We start from the raw sequence: 18,886 nt of genomic DNA on the forward strand, positions 1-18,886 counted from the left end.
AAGAAATGCTATGAAATTGCAAAATTGCAATTGCATGTTACAGATGTGGTTGGAGACTGGGCACTTGGTACTTGAGACTGCTAGAGATTGGGTGCTTTTTACAAGTGACTGCTACAGATTACAGTAATTACAACCCTTTAAAGCTGCGTACACACGTCAGATTTTTCTCGTCCTGTACATACTTTTCTGTATGTACAGCACCGTTCATGCATCGTGTAGTCCTTTGTCATTGGAAAGGATCGTGAAAGATCCTTTCCAACGACAAAAATTGCACGTGTGTACACAGCTTTAGTCAGCAGACCCCACTCCCTCCTAAAAAATTATTGCCATCATATTTATTATTCCTTTCAGCAAGATCATTTGCTGAATGTAAAATCATTTGCTAAAAAAAAAAAGTAAAAAGGTCAGTAAAAATACACTAAAACATAAAAAACAATGAACAGCACAATAAAAGCAATGACATGTGAATAAAAAAATCATTTAGAACCCAGTTAAGCCAAATTTTTCTTTTAATGTAAGCCAAAAATCACTACTGGCTGCTGGTGCCTGAGGGTCGCATAGTAAGTACGAAAGGGTCATGGGACAATAGGTTGCCCCCCAAAGGGTATAGGATATTAAGGGTATAAAGGGGCATATTTCCCACCTTAAAAGTCACAGTGTTAGACCTCTCTGCTTTCATGTCATGATGAACAATAAATACATGAAGTTTGATGAAAGAAAACAAAAACTGTAAAGAAAAAAATGGAGCCACCCCGTCTAAGGACAGATAGGCTGCAATTTGTTTAAATGTTTTTCTTGGGTTTACATATGCTTTGATCATTTTTGTCTTACACAGTTGTACAGATTACAGGTTTTCTTGGTTTTCTTCACAGTCAATTTCTCACAGTGTATATTAGTAGACAGAGCCCATCTCATTTCCTGGTTGGAGGACATCCAGCAATATCCAGCATTTCCTTCCCTGCTTGACTGTCCTTGGCCTAGCTATTTCATTCATTTAATTTTAGTTCTTTAAGTCAAGGAGTGACATCATTACATGTGAGCATTACCTAGGGTGTTCTGCATGAGGTAAGGTGATGTGATGCTTTCAGCAACTAATGTACAGCACCTCCCATCACCCATGATCTGCCTGCTTTGCACATAGATGCACAGAAACAAAGAGATGATGGAACTGGATCTAAAACAAGGTATACAATAAAAAAGTCATAGAAAAATATTATTAGCATGTTACACAGGAAGCACAATATTGGCAGAATAAACATCAGCATTAAATATCTGGTCTTAAGCTTGTTAAACATATAAAGGATTGATGTACAAGGGTCTTGTTGTAGATTCCACAAGTTATTTTGCATCACATATTATTATTAATAATAAACAGTATTTATATAGTGACAACATATTATGCAGCACTGTACGTTAAATAGGGATATTCATCAGAATTGGAGCTGTGTTTCCAAATCTTTTTACCCCAGGAAAAAAACTTTGAATAGATTTCAGGTTTTAGGCAACCCTGTAAAAAGTAAAAATCCTGAGTCAACGAGAAGAATTATTATATTATTATTAAACAGGATTTATATAGCGCCAACATATTACGCAGCGCTGTACATTAAATAAGGGATTGCAAATGACAGACTAATACAGACAGTGATACAGGAGGAGAGGACCCTGCCCCGAAGAGCTTACAATTTAGTAGGTAAGAATGGCACTTACACTGGGTGTCATTAAAATGATCAAGTGGTGGTTTATATTTTCACCTGTACAGGCAGCTAAAAAGATCACTGGCATCATGCCATTGACTATGCCAAGTGGTGTTGTACCCAAAACTAGGCAGACATCATTGGACAAAAGATAAATCATTAGCTCAATTAACCTCCAATACCTCTGGAGGAACTCTATTTAAGAATGATTGGATTAGAGATGTCTGTATACACAATTTAATGGTTTTAGGTAGGGTGCAGATTTGCCTAAGTTCCGAAGCTGCTTTGTTCCATTCCTAAAGATGTTCTGCTTTATATTTCTCTGCTACACTGTGGGCAGAGCAATCCAAATTAGACAACATAAAAATTTATAGATCGGTAATGATGGTAATAAACATGTGCAATGTTTATTCTTTCATCCAGTTCAAAGATTTGGGGACAGAAGAGTTGAGTGGAAAATGTAGTTGCCTAATTTACTTACAGAAAAAACATCTCAAACTGTGTCCGTAGCAGCTCCTGGACACACCGCCATCTGCTGCTGTGCACCCAGGGGTGGCAAGCCACTCAGCAGGTAACTACACTTGCAGGTGACTATGGTGCAAATCTTCAATCAACAACCACATGGTCAAAGTGATTTGTTGCTTTAGGGAATTGTGCCATGATCCCCCACAGCTGCAGCCGCAGCCACATGCAGTTGCATGCAAAAAGTGATTTCCACACTCTCACAGAATCACAGTTAGGCCATGGCAGGGAGCTGCAGTTCACCATGCGTCTTAGAGTAAAGACAGATCTTGAATCCTCTGTTTACACACATAAAGCAGGCCACTTTTTCACTTTGCAGATAAATGTAGAATCACAGGCTTTGTAGCTGTACACCTTCACCTCTGTATCACATAACTTGTTAGAACATTATGGCAGGGCAATTTTCAAATACTTAGCTGTTACTGACTGTCACAAAATATCTCCAAACATGCATTTGCTCTATCACTTTCCCTATCCAATTACATATTTCTATCACATTGCTCGCTGTGGACAAGAGAAACTGGTTTAATATGTTATAATATGCAAACCAGACAGCCAAGAATTCTACACAATTGACGTTTTCTGGGTACCCAAAGGCCATTTAATTCTTCTTTTACTTAGAAACACATATGATACATGTGGAGGAAAGGTGGTTGACAAAACAATAGGGTAATTAGACCTCACATGTCTATCTGTAAATTTTAGACCTTGAAATGACACTTACTGTATATTACTCCAAATTTACTGGGATGAAAAATTGGGACACAATATATACACATTACATGAAATATGTAGGCAAAAGACATGCCCTGTATTACGTGTAATATTATTAATACAAATACTTGGAAGCCAGACCAAAAAGAGGGGCAACTGAGAAATGATTATGGACAGAGGGATTCCATAAAAATAGTCAGTCCCTACAAATTCAAGGGACGGCTGGAAGCCATGCTCTGAGTTGTGTGCACTTTTATCAGTGCAGAAATAGGTATTTTATGCAATCAGAGTGTTTGCAGATAAAGATGTGCTGATGTTATTGAAAACTATTGTGTTATAATATCTGCATCAATCTAGAAAAGAATAAGAAATCCCAGTGTGGGTCTTTGCAATGGCCCTCTCCCCTCGCTAATAATTACCTGACAATTATATAATCCAATAAAAAACAAAACTAGTGAAGCAGTCACACAAATATTCAGGACATATATGTGTTAGTCATTAGGGGGTTCCAGTGCTGGATGCTGTGTTAAGTAGGAAACTTTTTTTTGCATTAGAGCCCAGTCTCCAAAAGCACCAAGAATGCCCATTAAGATATTAAGTAGTTACTATGTTAAGTAGTACTATATTCATGTCCTTCCTGGGGTTACACAGCTGAGAAATCAGATTATATAAAAATGTTTTAAATATTTACAGAAGACAAGGAAGTTGGGTACGGCAAATACTCTATAAGCAAAAATCCAATATTGTATACTAGGCTCTCCGATCTGTTAAATTGTAAGCTCTGTTGGGCAGGTTCTCTATTAGCACATTGTTTGTCTATTATGCAGGTTTGTCAACTGCAACCCCTATTTATTGTGTAATATGTTGGCGTTTTATGATTGTTTTTTTAATAATATTGCCTTACTATTCTTTTAGTTTGTTTTGGGCAGCAGTAAAAAAAGATAAGTTTTTCCCTTATGCTACTTGTGCCATCTTGTGGTCAGACAGAGTATAAACCATAAAAAGTATCCCAATGGATCTGAAACCAATTAAAAAAAAAGAGGCCAAGTATCAATGAGGTAAGCCTATTAAGAACAATATTTCTCATCAACTTTACCAGCAAGTATGCTGGGAGACATAATCCTGTGTAAAAGATTCTTACTTTTACTTTTTGTTCTTACTTTTGTTGCCAAAGGTAAACATTCCTATATACTTAGATCTCAATCCCAAGAAACATGTCTTAATGCATTTCCACTGATGGTAACAGAAAAATATATCTTTAAGAATACAGACTTTATTATATTTTGGGAACACAAACGTTTTTATGCCAGGAAAAGAGTTACATAGATAAATGCATATATGGGAGATTTATTCCTGTATTATTTTGTACTTAATTTAAGAACTGACATGCTTTTTTATGTTTATTTATGTTCTTATAACCAGTTGCTTCCCCAGTGTTCCATATCCATAATTTTTAAAATACAGACATTAGTTAGTGAGGTTCAGAAGCCTTAAGTTCTCCTAACATGTACCTAAACCCAAAAATAAATATTGAAACTTACTATGATAAAATAAACCAAGTTTTTATATCTTTTTATGTTATCTAAAATATACATATTTTATTAAACATAACAAAAAAGGTATAAAGTATATAAAACACTCTTATCTCAACAAGAGATTTTACATGAAAGGGTTGCATAGGTCCTATATTGTTAATCGACGTGTTTCACAGTTTAAGTCCGCTTCTTTAGGACAATTGAGGACCTATACCCATACACATTCATAAATACATATAATACATTAAGAGACATTCAACAATATTTCACTACAAAAAAGTAATAACAATAATCCAAATAACTCTAATGGACCATTTCAACACATAACACATTCTTAAAAACATGGGTGACTACCATCACGCTAATCAAATCTCAATCCAAGAATGGCTCCTTATAAATTCTCCTGTTATTGACACTGAACAAAGGAGAAGGAAAAAAAGGAAAATAATCTTTTTTTTTTATTTGTACTGAAATATTGTTGGATGATTCTTAATATATTATATGTATTTATGTATGTGTATGGTTATAGGTTCTCAAATGTTCTAAAGAAGCGAACTTAATCCATGAAACGCATTGATTAAAAATATAGGACCTTTGCGACCCTTCCATGTGAAGTCTCTTGTCGAGATAAGAGTGTTTTATGTATTTTACATCTTATTTGTTATGTTTAATAAAATATGTAAATTTTGGATGATGTTGTGACATTTGATCTGAATGATATAGATACTTTAAAGTCCCTACAATTGGCAAGGTGCCAAAATATTCACTTGGTTGTTTCCCAATTCATCTTTTAATTATTTAGATTATAATTATTTTGTTGTCACCTGCAGTGCTGCAATGTCCTTATAAAAAAAAAAAAAAATTTTGTTGTCTCATTTTATAACATGTGATGACTCCCAACAAATATATATTCTCACTTCACAGGGTCATAGGGACAGATATCTGTAGACCCCCGTATTAAAGAGGGTGTCCAGATTCCAGGAGACACATTATGTGGAAGAGGCCCTCTTCCCCAAGGACGGTCTTTACCACCACTGGGGGCAGGAGGTGGTATGGTTTTAAGATATATATTTCACTAATGTGCTAAAACCACACATCAGACAGTGACACCCCACAATCAATATTCCAGAATTGGTAGGAGCTTAAATAAATCAAACAAAATAAAATAAAAAATACAATACAATACAATTTTTATACAATAAAAAACTACAAAATACAATGAAAACATAATACAATTGTATATATGTATTGACAACTATAGCTGCGTACACACTTGCAATATTTATCCTTTATGTACAACAATGACCGATCATCCGATAATCATTAACAAAAAAAGGGAAACAACGACTGACCAACAACACTGACGAGCGAAGATTGTCACTGGAAACGAACTACCGCCCCGGTGCATCTGACTGAGCGACGATCATTCACTATCTATTATGTGTACGGTTGTTCAGTGATTGTGGATAGTTCTGCAGTACACTTTCTTCTTTACATGTCACTTCCTGCATTGTTCAAACGATCGTATCTAGCATGTGTACATTATTAGTGGATTATATCTGAACGATCGTATCGTTACAGCATGTACAGAATTGTGCACAATACGATCGTTCAAAATAATCGTGCATAATCGTTAGTCGTTCTTTTTCTAATGATAATTATTGCAAGTGTGTACCTAGCTTATGTTCTTAAAATGCTATCAGTCTTAATTACAGAAACTAGAGCATTGTTATCATATCCATAGGTTTGCTGCAACATATCACGTTATCTTATCTCCTTTAATAGAAAGGAAACATTGCACTCACCAAATCCTCATAATATACGATTAAGTCTCAAGGCAAAAATATACATAGAAAAAAATTCTCATTTAGTGTAGGATCATCAGCCAAACCACTTCCAAGATTCCAGTTTGTAAGCCTTGCTTACTCTTTCTTCTCAGACATGCACACACTCCCACAAGGTAATGAAATGATACCTCTTCCAGCAGGTAATTCAAAAAACCACACTCCTCGTTGTTCAGTTTACCCTCCCCAGAATAATAAAAATCAGTTAACCTTAAATAGAAGATAGAAAGAATCATTGCGGAGTATATCTGCACTTGTATGTATAAAATAATCTTTGCCAATAAAAGGAATTACAAGTGCTTCCATGTAATAGCTCATCAGAGAATCACCAGGGGATAGGCTATTCACAAACTCTCAATTTATAGGGCAGAACATTACCCTTCATTAAAAGAATATTGGTCTGGTTTTGCAAAAAGTTATTTGCCCCCTTCCTTTAGGCAAAACCAGATTCCAGAGGAACTTTTATAGATAGGAGAGGAGCACACATGCTCACTGCCCATACTTCTTGACAGCAGACTATGAAAGGTGTCACAGCCTGCCTGCCTAATTGGCTGAGCTGTGTAAATTATAGTTATAGGGTACAGCTCTGTGCCAAATCTGATTACCAAACATTGGAGATACTTAGCTTTATTTGTTCCAGGCCGAATAACCCATTTTGGCACAGAGCTGAACATGAACACGTAAAATAGTGGTAATAGTGAATTATGTCCAGGTAAAACTTTTATTTTAGTTGTGCATAGACCATAGAAGGATTATAATCTCATTGCAGTTTTTTTTTTTGTTTTTATATTTTGGGCTACAGACATTTCGTTTTAGTTAAGTTCACAGTGACCACTGTTTCCCCAGACAGGAACAGAGGAAGAATCTGCAACACAGATAGAAATAAAAATGTTTATTAGTATTTTGTTTTCTATTTGGTCTGTGCCTCTGTTTCATGATTTCCTTATTTCCTGCCTGCTGTGACAGTAACTGAATGGAATTCTCTAAACAGAGCCCCAAATATAACAAAAACTCAAAACAGAAGTTCTAAGTCTTGCCCACCCTCCCCAAAACAAAACAAAAGTTTAGACGCCAAATACAGCCCGTTTGGCTTTTTTATCCGTCCTTTTTTTCCGGCCCACTCTGCTAGTCTCCAGCCTAATCCCCTGGTCCGTTATGTTCAGCCCCCTCCCTGGGTAAGTGCGGGGACTGTGTGCGGGCAATGTGCGCCCATGGCAACTCAGGGGCCCCCCTACTGGTCGTTTACTGCACAGCTACCAGCAGAGCCAGCAATCCTCATAGTATTACTAATATATATCCATCTATCTTTTTTTGTATGGCAAAACTGTTATAGCTTCATTTTCTCTATCTAAAGGCAAACTAAATTGAAAATAAAAAAACCTCACTTACCTACTAGTCCTTAGATCCCTGGATCCCACCAGAGATGTTTTCGCTGGGGGGCCGCACCATCCAGAGCTGCGGACCATGTCCCCTGTACAAATCCTGGGCTTGGGGCAGTGGGTGGAACAACCCGCCCACTCTCCCATCGCAGGCTCAGATCTGCTATGGAGAAGTGGACGGGGTTATGCCATCATGACATCACGTTCAGTGACTGCTGTCTTGACGCTTTATCCATCTGATCATGGCCCCTATGCCAAATTCTAGAACCCATTGTGGCCACAGAGTCAAAAAGTTTGCCCACCCATGGTCTAGACTCTTACACCTAAATGTGGTGGACGTTTGGGCCCTGAGTACACCCTGGGCCCAGGTATTAAAACTCATTAAGGTACTGCAGTCACCACAAGGTAGCCCTATCATATCACGCTTAAATCCTAGGGGTTTTTACCACTTTCACCCTGTCAACCTGCATAATATGCACATCTGCCTTGACACTTACCAAAGACCTCCTCCAAGGCACACAGTATTTTACAAGTCAATGTGAATATGTTCATTTATTTTAAATACACATAATAGGTACTACTGCTGACAACATTTATATATGGATACTGTCACTACTACTTTTTTGTTATACACTCTAGATATGATTCTCTGATTTGTGTTACTTGTACACATACTTTACAACTGAAAGCCATTCTTCTTGCACAATTTAGCTACACTTAGCTTGTGCTGCAGCACATGCCACTTACACACATGACAGCTCTAGTGCTAGGTGACTGGCAAAGTGCTGTCACATGTCATTATCACATACCTGCTCATATGCACCTTACTTGTGCTAGGTATAAAATGACCTTGATGGTTTTGATTGGTCCAGTGCTGTCATATGGCATTACATACTCCTTCATCATCTTAGTGGATGAATGAACAGAACCATGGGAGAGAAAAACTATATATATGTATAAAAGAAAACCTGTTGTGTGGCCCAAACAAATTACCAACTTGTTTTACCAACAATGTAGCTGTTCCATGGGTATGTTGTTGACAATTCTGCTGACTATAGGATAAATGCATTAACGCAGAACTCCTATTAAACAAGCAGCTCCCTAAAATTAAAGCTTTTTTTCTGTAATATTTACCTTTAATCCAAAAATTACACCCAGAGAAGTTTTCTCATGTCCTAAATCTAATGGCCAACATCATTCAACCCATTAATCTGAGCAGGTAATTCTGGATCTGCCCCAAACTGTGATGAATTCATCTCTATGTCACGTTGCCTGCCTTCCTATTAGCATTGAGTATTGTCAGCACATTGGCTAAATGGATCCTCCTTCTGCTTCTTCCTCTTGCACTTCAGCTCTGCTGTATAGGGGATGCAAGGAGGCTGAAACCAGGTCAAATTCAGGTGCTTACAGTGCTTGCATATAAAGTCAATGAAGTTTAATGATGTATTACAGAGCTGCACTAATATGTCTTTTATATCTGCCAGGGCATTGGGTATTTTACCTCACTACTATTTCTTAAATATTCACAGTTTCTGCTCACTTTAGAACACCTCATAGGTCATCACAATTATTGCCTGTCAAAACCTAGTAATAATCAAAAAATGACTCATACATACATTTCCATGGTTATAAGTGATGAATACTGTAAAATGTTCTTGTTGGCAACAGACTGGTGACATTCTTTCACCCTTGGCTACATCATTTAACCTTTTTTAATGAAAAATCCCTTTAGTCATATGTATGAATAATGTCTGGTGGCCACTAGATGTAACTAATGAAAATTTGAGTGTACATGGCAGAAATAGGTGCGATGCCTTGAAGTAGACAATGTTATTATTAGATTTAAGAAGCAGTAAGTGCAGTATGTGGAGCTAAGGTTCTAGTCAAATTTCTTTTGCTAGCAAAACTGAAACTTTTATGAGTTGATATTTTTATTCACACTCCGAAAAGTTTTAGTGACCATAATGCCACTTATTTCTTTGTAACAGGCAGTTTATAGTGACAATGTCACAAGTTTTGCTGATGATAAGATGAAAGGATGGAGCTCATGCAAAGATTAATGCTAAGGAAATATTACCTAATATGTGTAACTGGTTATATATGTATACCTGTATTTACCTAGAGTTTGGATTTTTTTTATACAATGCAATATATTGTTGATGTAGGCTGTAAAATATTCCACAAGGTGGCGCAATTGTAACATCTCCCTTAAATACACAATAAATGTAGCAGAGTCAATTTAAATTTTAAGATGGATAAAACTTTTGGACTTTTTTCTTATTTTATCTTTCTTAGTTTTAATAGAGTAGGATAGGGGGCTTTAAATGTGTCTTTTGACACACCGAGAGGGCTGAACCATAGCTATTAGGTTTTATTGATTAGCATGGCAATAATGAGATCTTTTTTTAACATAATATGACATTTTTACTTAAATGATGTATGGGACTTGTAGATTTATTAGTGAGAGAATAAAAAAAATAATTGATTTAGCTCATTTCGTAAATTATTTTAGAGGTAGGTAGGTATGCGAGATAATTCATAAATTAGTTAAGGTGTCAGAAATGGGATTCTGTTTGAACTCTTTTTTTGTATGAAAGATGTCACATTTTAAAACACTCAAAAATTGTTCATACCTATTCATACTTTAGGAATTGGTCTGAATGTAAACAAAGCCAATCATACTGGCAACTACCGTAAACTACTTGTATACTGCTTGTCTAGATAAGTCGAAGGACTGGGCCAGTTCAAGTTGAGTGGCCAGGATGGGTGCAGGCTGGAGGACAGGTAGCCAGGTGGGATCATAGCTGGCAAGGTGAGAAGTGGCAGGTAAGATTGGAGTAGGCTAGAAAAGAAGTAGCGGGTTGGCATTGGTGTAGGCCGGGAGAGAATTGCCAGGTGTTTGGTATGCACCGGCTGGGGTATGAGTACCAAGCAGTATTGGTGAACTCTTGGGTAGAGGTGGTTGAACAACTGATGATAACTAATGCCGCTCTTTTTTCACTGATGTAAGTGTTTTGATTAATTTTACTTTAAAGGTATCCTATTTGCTATCTTTCTTCCTTTTTACCCAAAAACAAATTGGTAGATTAATTGTTCTCTGGCTAATTTGGTCCTAAACAGAATTTTCTTTTTTCAGAAATAAAGATTTGTGTCTATATTTGCATCTTGGTGAGAAAACACAGTGAACAGTCACAAAAGAACAGCTATTTTTTGGGTCACCATGAATCTACAATGACTCATTTACATCAGCTGTGTCTAGAGTGCTGATGTAAATATGTAACAAAAATGAACTGTTTACTACTATTATGGAAGATCTAAGAGCAGCTCAGCAATCTAAAATAGATTCACTTATAAAGTCTTGTGACTGTTGACAAATGTTCACAAATTCATACACCATTAGGCTCTTGTTTGCAACTTTCTTTTGCACTATGCAATAGTCTAATTGTTGGTCAGTTTATTCATTCATGTGCTCACAGATGCACATTGCTTGAATAATGAGCCAAGTATAAGCCTAATCCAGCCCTGTTGTAACATCCAGTTAGAAAGTCAAGTAGCTGTCTGCAGGAATGATGATATTTATATGGTAAAAAAGGTTAAAAAATAAAAAACAAACAAAAAATAGATTGGGGAAAAAGGGAAAACATCACCAATATAGACATCCAACTTTGTATGTGTAGCCTAAACCAAGCTCTTTTCATTATATCATTCCAATTTAGGTGATCATTGTTCCAGTTTGTCAGTGGAATTGAAATGACTGTCTCTGAGTGTAATAAAAGGCCAGCACCAGCCAAAGCTTTTAACTTTGCCATATCATAAAATGTCATATCATGGCTAGAACCTCTCTTCCTGTTCTGTCTGAAAACCCATTACCTAAATACATCTCCCCCATGGGAATGCAGACTCTACAGAGGTTCTAAACCTTTATCAATCTGCTACTTATGTTCCCATTGGGGGATTTCCTCTCTCTTCCTGTTCTGACACTTGTCAAATCTACAAAAAGAGCATTATTTGTCCTCCAGACTTCCTGTTTTGACCAGTGTTGGTCTTTAATGTGTTGTATAGAGATCAAACCACCTAGTTCTTTACAAATACAATGTATGCTCCATTTACAGCTGACAACCAAGAGATGGCCACATGTTACAATTTGTGCAATCTTCTTTAAACTCAATATATACAAAAAATATGTCAGTGTATCTTCTCCAGATCTACCAACATCTCTGGTAAAATGGTTTGCCTGATGTGATATGAAAGGATATATCTGGAAAGTTTGGAAAGCCTTGCAACATGTATGATGAGCTTTAAATCAAATATACAAACACATATGTAGTGAACTTATATAAACCATCAATTCAGTTTATATCCTTTTTAGTAGACCCTCTCGATACATACAAACGTAAGTTGTAAAATGAAAGGAGATCTGATTGTAATACAACCTCATTATCCAACAGTTACGTATATAGAAATCATTGCTTAAAGCTGATATGGTAAACCAGTTATAGCAATATATGCCCTGATATATTTGTTTTCCTTGTACACAATATTCCCTTTACTTATTAGTACAAACAGCCCACAGATAAACAATGTTTAAACTGCCCATCCATCTGTTGTTATTGCTCCAGTTCATGTAAATGATGATGTTGCAGTCATGGCTTGCTGTGGGATGTAAAATAGCTTATTACCATAACTGTTATTGTTTCTAATAGATCACTGTATGTTACAACATTACTGTAAGTGACAGATTCATTGAACTACATCAGTCACAAAGGTGAATCATAAAAGAAACCCTCAGAAATCATCAGAAATCAGAAATGATGGAAGGCACATGTTACAGTTACTTTTGGTCATCATACACAGTTGGTGTACTAATTATACATATAAAAGGTCTGCCTTTGGGCACCTCTTTACAGATAAAGTAAACTGGTCAGGGATTTACAGCAATATTGCACATGGGTTCTTCCCTTTGTGGAAAGTTACACACATCTGCGGACTAGACACATGAATACTTAGTCCTTTGATTTATGGTCACCATTGATGTGAAATCTTTTGGTCTGAAAAGTGACATGTTTTATGTACTCTTTACAAGGTTGGGCTTTACATTTGTGGTTAGGCTGTGCAGCATTTCCAGCAATTCACTGTAAGCAAAGGCCATCTCTGAGTATTCTGGTCTGTTTGACCACAATTACAGAGCACTACAACTTTACTAGAAGACTTAATGCATTATATAGTCGGACATTCCTAATATATAGCTATGATATTATTTTACTACTTTCTATTTATGCACACTGTACAGTTCTACAGAAGATAATAGCATTATATAAATAACAAAAAACAATATTAGTTGTTATTTTCCTCATAAACAGTGAACTAGAGATGTATGTAAAAAGAAGATATAAAAGATCAACACTCCTTTTTTCTACAGAACATAATGTGAACCACTAAACTCTTACAACCCTATGGGGCCTAGTGCAATATGTAGCACGATGGCAATATATTGAGGGCCCATTCACACTGGCGTAATGTGTCGCTTGTTAATGGGTGTTAAGATATGTGTTATATAGGCTGCCTTAATGCAACACAACTTTATCACACATCAAAATATAACCCGTCCTAAACTTTTATTGAGGCCTGTATTAATAGAATATTATTTGAATCAGATTTGTTTATTGAGCATTTGAGCAGAGGCGAAATTATCACCCCTGCGACCCCTGCAATGAGAAAAGAAGTTATACTGAATATAATAATTGCTGATAGTTCTAAAAAGTCCTAAAAAGCTCTAAAGTGAAAACAGAACTGATATTTAAAACTTCTTAAAAATACCTGATTTTTAGTAGCTTGAGGTCTATACTAGTCCCAAAATGTTGGAGGGCCATATTGAGTGGTTTCCACTAACAGGGAGGTCAGGATACAGCAAGTCTATTCCATATTAGTTCATATGGGTACAATGGGCCTGATTTTAAGGCTGGAGAGGATACACTTTAATAGGTGAACCTGGGTAATACAGCAAACCTGGAATCGATTTCCTTAATTTGCTATTTGTTAGCAAATGTTTTCAGTCCTAGACCAGATTCATTTTAGGTTTCCATTCCTACCAATGCTTCAATGGAGAATCCATATGCAGCAGAAGAAAAAAAAAGCAAAAACAGCAAGAAGAGAGGGGTATAATTAGCCAAGCTAAGTAAAAGATAAATGTGGCAGAGGTAGACAGAAGGGGATGAAAAGACTGATGTTCAAGGGAAGGGGATTCATTGAGCTCTAGGTCCTGCCCTGATGGATTTCAAAGAAACAGAACAAAATGGAAAATAGTGTCATAATAAAGTCTTATGTTAAATAATGATTGATCCAAGCTGATCAGGTGTGCAAAAAGATTTCTATTTTATTGTGCCAGTAACCCTTTTGGTTTGGTTGGCCGCAAAACAAAATGGAAAGATAGCAGCACTTTAATGCAATAGGGACAGGTAAGTGTATTTAAAAACTTGTCATCAGGCAGGTACAGATTACTTTAGAAGTCCATTTTTGCAACTAACAAACTGTCAGATTTCAATTTTGTAAACGTTTACATTTAGTCATGCTTTAACAACTGTTATTTGCAGTAAGGTGATAGAGGGCTGCACATAAGGATTGTTACTGCAAACAACAGTTTATATTTTAGTAAGCTGCCTCTATATTCTAGAAATAAATAATGACATAAACAGTGTTTGAGGGATATCTGCTCCCCTATGCATTTATCAACATCATTATAGGATCATAAACTGTCTAAAGATTGATGACAGTGCAGTGCACCTAATATAAATTGCTGGTGGTTATTATATGTTTAACTTTAAACAAAAGGCTAAATCGAAATAAATGTGTGCCCCTAAAGAGTTACCCAGCCAGGTCCCACAGGTCACACATACCTCTGGCTGGCTTGAGATATTGCTATGTTCACAATGAGCCATATTACAGAACTTAAGTAAAAACAACAGTTCCAGCATGACCTTTATGACACATCATTGAGCTTTTAATTGACTGGTAGGTAATTGCTCAGTGCAATTGATTTTTGTGTTCTGTATAGGTGTGTAGTCATATACTTATTGGAGATCACCATATTCCCAGGAGATGTCAAGAACACCACATGCTGCTGACCTCCATCAGCTGAGGTGACTGTAGCTAAAACATTTCAGTTAAATATTTATATGTTAAAGAAAAGAGCAACTTTAAACATGCTAACCAAGCACTGAGTGCTGCTCTAAATTAGCGTATAGTTTTAATGGGTATCATTTAGTATAAATATTAGCATGTATTTGTAATTTGAATATACTCACTGAATGTGCTACAGTGTCCTATTTGGATTCCAGAAAAGCTCATGTGACTTTAAATACTATACTTTAGGCACTGATCTTCTGTTATTGGACTCATGCCATGGTACTAAAGGCTGTTTTCTTCTCTTCATGCAGTAGTGTAGCATAGTTGACACCTAGTTGCATTATTTTTTAACAATCTCACCCACCTTACACATATACATGTGTTTCACAGTTTTGCATTTTTTTCAGTAGTATAAATATGAAAATGGTGGGGATGTCTATATGCGAACACCATCCATAGGAACTTTAAATTTGGCTTCACACAGATAAAAAAAATCAGAAGAAATATACATATAGATAAATAGGGATCTTAATGGACCACAATGAATATTTATATGAAAGATAATTTTTTATTCACATCAAAATTTAAATCAATTATGTAAAACACAGTTTAAAGTAATGCCTGTTGACTAACATTTTCATGCTATCAATAAGCAAGCTTCTCCAGGCTTCTAAAAGTTTTCTTGGGTGATATTCTTGGAAGATAAAACTTCTGATTTCAGCACATTTTCGTAACAACATGTTCCTTAATGCAACATAGTGACCAGTGCAGATGTGCAGGAGTTTGTCTCGTCCTGGAACCAACAGGGGAAGCCGGGATGTGCCAGGTATCATGGTAAACAACGAGAGCAGGTAGGTTAGAATGCTTATTACAGAGGGGACATTGCCTTTCCCTTTCTATAATAAAGCTCTTAGTTCTACTTTAAGTATGTAGGTAACAAAAATTGCTATCCTGACAATACATGGGTTCCTAATGGGCAAATGTATACAATACACAGGCAAATACACATACAGACAATGCAATCATTGCAACACATGGGCAAAAAATCAAAAAACCTAGCACCCCAGCATACGTGTGCCAATTGCAGACCACCACCCTCCCCACCCAGTACACTACTAACCTCATGGTTTACCTGTTATTCCCATGAGATGACCAGTAACCGTGGTCTTAGTGGACAGGAAAATGGCATTTGTCAAGGCAAAACCGTACCTTTACTCAGAATTTTCACTTTACATAAAAGGGTAGAGAACCCTTTTATATGGGCTAAAAGTTCGCCTAGGTGGTGGAGAATGAACAGGAGCACAAAGATTCCCGGGATACCTACGTCAGGCATCCCGTGACGCTCTTGGGCGCTCCTTTTATGCAAGCCCGAGCATCCCAGGCATGTGCAGAAGGACCCTTTTTGCTCAAAGAGAAAAATTTGCAGATCCTACGCATGCACAGTGAGATCGGCAATTTGTTTTTCTTCCTACGTCACTCAATCTCACTTTTGGGGCGGGTGACGTAGGATGAAGAACCCGGCAAGAAGACGAAGATGGCGGTGCCCGCAGAGCTGGCACTGGGACGGTTGCTGAATGATGCTGGACCAGATGCTGGACACCCCCAGAGCGATTGGTCTGCCCTTCGGGATTGAAGGTAAGTGCTTTTTTTTTTTGTGTGTTTTGAGTAAAGTTTCTAAGCAAATCTTATTCAGAGTGGGATGCAGAACAAGTTTTCTGGCTATGTAATAGGGTAGTGAGATATTTTTTTATAAGATGACAAACAGAAAAAAGGCAAATAGTACAGAAGTTATATTTACCAATAATTTACAATACACAATTTTTACTGATCATTCATTGGCATCTTATTTTAAACAATGCTAAAATAAGCTTACAATAATGAGAGTCAATGTCAGATTTCCAAATGACAGATAAATGCACAGCAATTCTTAAAATGTGTCACATGGGTTATTTATTGATGTTTTAGAAATTACTACGGTATGTACTAGAATCTGTGCAAATGGCATTTCTCACTGAATTCTCTGAGTGTTTTATGTTGATGTCCATCTGCCTCTCCTTATAGGTTGCATTGAGACACTGACAGAGCAATCTGTTGTTTGACAAAGACAGAGGTGACCTCAGACCAGGCTCTTTTGAAACCAACATAATAAGGAGGCAGGCACGGGGGACATCAGATGACCTAAGATTGCAATACAGATGCTGAAAAGAACAAGAAACCGTTACGGGTATTCTGCTAAAAGGTAATACATTAAAAAGGGGGATAAAAGCACACTGAGCAAAATTGTAACATTCACATGTTATATAGGAATAATGTACCCTGTCTAGATAAGTCTAAATTTGATTTGGTTTGATCAAGGTTTCATGACAATTAAGAATTTCCAGAGGGAGCAAGGGGAATAGTTGGGAAAACAGGTACAAAACTTTTAGACAACTAATCTAAATTTTCCTTTTTGTTATTATAGCTTCCAGTATGCAGATCAGGAAAGCCTTATGGGGTGGCACTGGCAAAATGCCTGTCAATTGGTTGAAGTAGACCACTTTACACAGACATTGCCATTTTACTCTGAATAAACTAGGTGACAATGTACAGTAGTTGACTATGCTTCTTACTATACTGCTTACTACTTACTATAGTAAATCAACCACATTGCCACCTAGTTTACAAGCTGTTCACTCAACAATGTTAATTATCCCCTTGCAAAGTATATTAGTTAGTAAATGTCACGAAAATGCACTTTGCAAAGAGTTCTCTATCACATACAAGTAAATCTTAAAAATATGATTTTTGCTTGCACAAGATTAGATGGCTAAATTTGGCAAAGCTTCACCTCATTTACTAAATATGGTGGCTTATCCTTTAAAAGTCTACATCTCAGTATATCAACTTCAATGTCACTTTAACAGATGAATACTTAACCCATGAAAAAAAACACTTTATCATTATTATTTCACAGTATTTATATAGCGCCCACATATTACACAGCACTGTGCAAAGTTTAAAGTCAAGTCACTAGCTGTCCCTCAAAGGAGCTCACAATCTAATATCCCTGCCAAAGTCATATGTCATTAACACAGTCTAAGGTCAATTTTGGGGGGAAGCCAATTAACCTAACTGCATGATTTTGGAATGTTGGAGGAAATCGGAGGAGTAAAGGAAATCCATGCAAACACAGGGGGAACCTGCAAACTCCAAGCAGATAGTGTCCTGGTCGAGATTGGAACCTAGCACTGCAAAGGCCAGAGTGCTAACCTCTAAGCTGTCTTCCTGCCAACACTTGATGATGACTGAAGATACCAATGAACCACAAACTTTAAATACACAGTTTATAATACAAATATAGAAACTTTTCTTTTTAAAGGCAAATTATAGGCATTTCTTTATAAATTAAAAAGGCAAATTATGGGCTTCTTTATAGCCATGAAGATGACTTTCTTTTTCTTCTTCACTGCAGTTAAGAACACTAAAGCACCTGTCAGATTACTGTAAAAAAACATACATTTTTTTGGGATTCATTGACATATGGTATACTTTGACAATATAATTTTTAGCTCTATCATAATCTTCTTAAATACTTTTTGTTCTGATAATAAACACTTATATACACTATGTATAGATGTATGGAAAAGCCATTTAAGGTCCCAGATAAATGGGTAAATACATAGATAAAATAGCTTGGCTCAAAGAACCCTTTGTCTGGTGTCCCTCTACAGTTGTCTGGAGATCCTCTATAGTATCCTCAAAACATGGAGACCCCACTCTAGCAGGACAGAGTTCTGTGACAGTTGAGTCCTCCAGTATTGTCCGTAGCATACCTGGTCTCCAAAATCATTTGCTATTTGCTAGCAAATGTTTTCAACCCTGGACCAAATCCATTCTAGGTTTTCTGGATCACCCAGCTTCACTGATAAAAAGTGTATCCTCCCCAGCCTTGGAGAGCTTTAATAAATCAGGCCCACTATGTGAGAGGCAGTGCTGTGAGCCAAGACATCCCCTGGGAAGTTTACTTTTTTGCAATCAGTGTTTTTTTTGTACTTGTGCTAAATGTACACTCAGTGGAGTATCAAAGCAGTTTAGGA

This window comes from Pyxicephalus adspersus, chromosome 6 (assembly GCF_032062135.1).
Source record: "Pyxicephalus adspersus chromosome 6, UCB_Pads_2.0, whole genome shotgun sequence".
Lineage (NCBI taxonomy): Eukaryota > Metazoa > Chordata > Amphibia > Anura > Pyxicephalidae > Pyxicephalus > Pyxicephalus adspersus.